We start from the raw sequence: 4594 nt of genomic DNA, 5'->3' as shown, positions 1-4594 counted from the left end.
CATGCATACACACACATGTGAATGCACACACACACACACACACACACACACACAAGACACACAAACACATGAAAACATGCACACTTGTACATGCAAACAAACACACAAACGCAAACACTGGCAGATGTAAACAAACACATAGGTATGGACATACACACTTGCACATGGTCATGCAGACCCCCCCTTTTTCTGTGGCTTTGTGGTTGGTTGGTGCAAGAGGCTCTCTCTCGCTCTCTCTCTCTCTCACTCTCTCTCTCTCCCCCTCTCTCTCTCTCTCTCTCTCTCTCTCCCCCTCTCTCTCTCTCTCTCTCTCTCACTCTCTATTTATATATATATTGCCAAACCTATGTTTGTCAAGGCATATGTCTGAACAGTCTTTGTGTGGGGTTGCTGGGTCACGCATGCAGCATGTGCCGGGATGTGTGTGGGCGCTCCGTTGCATAGGGCCGTGTGACATGTGCGGCCATTGACAGAGGTGTTTATGGGGTCGGGCGAGGGCGTACGTTTACAACGGTTGTCGAAGGCGGATGTAGCAACAGTTCATTGTTGTTCAAATGGCTCCTGACAGTTGGACACCCGGCTGTAATCCGGGGGCTTTTCAGAGTTTTGGAAACAGGAAAATGTGCTTCGCTTTGCCTACACACACAAACACACACACACACACACACACATACACACATATGCAAACACACACACACACACACACACACACACACACACACACACACACACAGGCCCGTACACACACACACACACACACACACACACACACATATGCACGCACACACACATACACACACAGGCACGTTCACGTACACAAACACACACACACACACACACACACATGCAAATATGCATGCACGCACACACACACACACACACACACACACACACACACACACACACACCACGCCGCTCAGTTTGATGTAGAACTAAGGGTGCGGTAAGTGTTACACACTGCACGAGGTGTGTATATACCTTATTCTTAACTATAAGGTATGAACTTGCATGTACTTTCATACTTATGTACCCATATACTTCACCTTCTGTGTATGTCTGCTGCTGTGTCCATGCATGGGGGGGGGGGGGGGGGGGGGGGTCAGACAGCAGCCTATAGCTATTCTGAGCTGAGGGATGAGGTCAGCGAAGCAAAAGTGTTGACACACTGACACACATCAGCACACAGAGCAGCCAGACAGCCGTGTGGGAGCAGAGCCAGCTCAGACCTGTGTCATTACAATGGCTGCCAATGGCTCTTATAGTATGTCTGTCTCTTCTTTCTTGTCCCTTCTTCTCCCTTTGTCTGTCTATCTGTCTGTCTGTTTCTGTAGAATTCACCCCCTTTTTTTTGCCGTGTTATCTTTAATGTGTGATTGGGGCGGGAGGAACTAAATGTGTCTGTGTTTGTGCTTGTGTCTGCATGTATGTGTTAGTGTGTGTGTGTGTGTGTGTGTGTGTGTTAGTGTTTGTGAGTGTGTGCATGCCATGCATGCATGCACACTCTTGTGTGTGTGGGAGATGACAGCTATCAGGCGGTCATTAAACAGTAATATCCTGCGAAGGAGGGGGTCAGCTCCCCACTTCAAAGCCTGTCTGACTCAGAGATGAACTGATGTGAAAGACAGACGCATTGCTCCACCGCACACACACACACACACACCCACACACACAGGGATCTGCTCTTCTTCTATCTCTGCTGTTATTTCCCCGTTCCTCTGCTCCTTTCTGTGAATGTTTCTGAATGTTCCCCCCACCCCCACGGTTATTCCCGTTTGTGGAATGACCCCAAGTTTCTACAGGTCAGCTGATTGGCTCATCACCAAGATAAACCTTGTTTCCTTCCTTGGCTCGTGTGTGTGTGTCTGTGTGTGTGTGTGTGTCTGTGTGTGTGTGTGTGTGTGTGTGTGTGTGTGTGTGTGTGTGTGTGTGCGTCTTTTAATGAAGGATATGATTCACTTTTTATGTTCCTTCTCTTCTAATGCTCTCTTTGCTTATATATGACCATATGGAAACTATGGTATGTTACACGTCCTCCGGGTCACACTTTAACTGTGGTTACGGCCACACACACACACACACACACACACACACACACACACACACACACACACACACACACACACACACACACACACACACACACACACACACACACGCAGAGTAATGCTGACTATGTTAGTGTTGGAATGTATGTGTGTGAGCATTTGTGCATGCCTGTCTGTGTGTGACTGTGTGTGTGTCTGTGGACGTAGTGTGGACCTCCACCAAGTCAAGTCAACAATTGAATATACAAACAAATACAAGAGTTATATAAGTTTGACTAATTCTACACTGAGTGTGTGTCTGTGTGTATAAAGAGCAAGAGTTGTCACCCCCTCCATTTAAATGCTGTTTTCGTGCCAATGATAAGACCCCCTACAGCAGGGGCCGGACAGACTGGGCATGATAACACAACGCATCCTCTCTCTCTCTCTCTCTCTCTCTCTCTCTCTCTCTCTCTCTCTCTCTCTCTCTCTCTCTCTCTCTCTCTCTCTCTCTCTCTCTCTCTCTCTCTCTCTCTCTCTCTCTCTCTCTCTCTCTCTCAAACACACATGCACGTACACATGCACACACACAGTCACACACCAAACCATGCACTCACACGCACACACACACACACACACACACACACACACGCACGTACACACACACACACACACACACACACACTCGGGGGGCCCCTCTTCACTGTCAGCGTTCCAATCCGCCACCAACTGAAGCGGGACGTGGACTTCCCCCCTCACAGCGTTTGGTCTTTAAGCCGGGGGGACGTCTGGGGGGGGGAGGGGGGGGGTCTGTACCGCATGACCGAAGACGTTTTGACCACTTAGTGACGTTATCAACCTTGTGTTTGTTTGGATTTTCCAGCCCACTTGCTGTGGCTGGGAGTGATCGGGTGGGGGGCGGGGAGAGGGCAGGGCGGGGGAGAGATGGTGGGTGGGGGTGGAGAGAGGGCTGGTCGAGGGCTGGGTGGAGGTGGAGAGAGAGTGGTGGGGCTGGAGAGAGGGTGGGTGGGGGTGGTTAGAGGGCAGGGTGGGTGTGGTGAGAGGGTGAGTGGGGGTGGAGAGAGGGCAGGGTGGGGGTGGTTAGAGGGTGGTGTGGGGGTTGTAAGAGGGGTGGGGTGCGGTTTCAAGCATTCAAGGGCAGTTCCACAGGGGCTCATCTGCTGTGGTCTGAGGGGCCTACAGGCTGCAGGACAGGGTTGGAGATGGAGTGAGTGGCGATGAAGGGAAGTGGAGACAGGGGATCTGGTCTTCTACTGGCCAGGGGGCCGTTTGAGGGACCCTATGTGAATTTATAGCGTTGTTACTACGTTTGTTTTCCCCCAGTGGTCGTGGTGTTGTCGTGTGTTTGTGCCGACCAACTGGAGAGTGTACAGTGTCATAAAGGAATGACAAGGAACGGGAAATATGGAAATAATCAAACGATTCTATGACACACGTGAATACACAGTTTTCATTTCTGAATTGGTGTGAACGAATCCCAGCGACTGTTTTGGTGACGGGATATGTTGCGCGGGACGTCCCGAGGAGGGCGAACAAGTCATTAGGGTCTGTGCCTTCAGAGGAAATGCTCCTTTAACGGCCCAGTTCCACTGATAAGCAGCAGATAACGCCTCCGCCGGGAGGAAGGAGGCAATCTGTGTATATGTGTTTGCTTGGGGTGTGGGTAGATGTAGCTGTGTTTCTTTGTCTGTGTGTTAGTGTCAGGAGAAGTAGTTGTGCGTGTTCCATTATGTATGTGTGCAAGTGAAATCGAAAAATGGATGTGTTCGCACAGATAAAATGGCCGGTTTGCAATCAAACCCAGAGCCTGTGCAGGCCCGCCACTTTCAATTATTTTTTTAAGTACGTTGAGGTGTTGGGTGCGTTTGAGCCGGTGAGCGTACACGTGTCTGTGCATGTATGAAGTCACATGTGTGTGTCTATGCCTCTATCTGTGTGAGTGCATGTGCCTGTGTGAGCGCATGTGTGAGTTTCCATACCACGACTACTACATGTGCTGTCTGTTTATTTGACTTCGGCCTGTGCATGCCATTCCTCTGTATATTTTATCTGCAGCCATCCATTGCCTTTCATCCAACGGTTTCCACACGCTCTGGTGAGGGAACCATTCGGGGGCCTCTGACAGCCATGCCGGGGCTGTGGTCTGCTGCTAGCTCTGGCCCTGACTCAGCTCCGAGGGGCCTTCTCCCATCAGCCTGGCCCCAGCCAGGGTGCATTCATTTGGGGGTAACTCTGGCAGACTGCAGACCTAATGAACTCCAGACTGAGTGGGAAAGAGCGGATCGCAGTCCAATGTGTGTGTGTGTGCGAGTGAAAGTGTGAGTGTGTGTACATGTGTGTGTGTGTGTGTGTGCATGTGTGTGTGTGTGTGTGTGTGTGTGTTACACTCGCTGACGCCCATCCGGCCTCTGGAAGACAGAGCAGAGCATGGTGGGAGAATGTAGGTTTCTTCTCTCCTGCGGCCCCCTCAACAGAGATGATGGCTCCGGTCTAATAGTCTCGCTTGCTTAGGAAGCATAGGAGACTATAATGAAATGAACCGTAAAGTA

The sequence above is a fragment of the Micromesistius poutassou genome (assembly GCF_964030765.1).
Source record: "Micromesistius poutassou genome assembly, chromosome: 3".
Taxonomy (NCBI): domain Eukaryota; kingdom Metazoa; phylum Chordata; class Actinopteri; order Gadiformes; family Gadidae; genus Micromesistius; species Micromesistius poutassou.
This window is presented reverse-complemented; position numbering follows the sequence as displayed.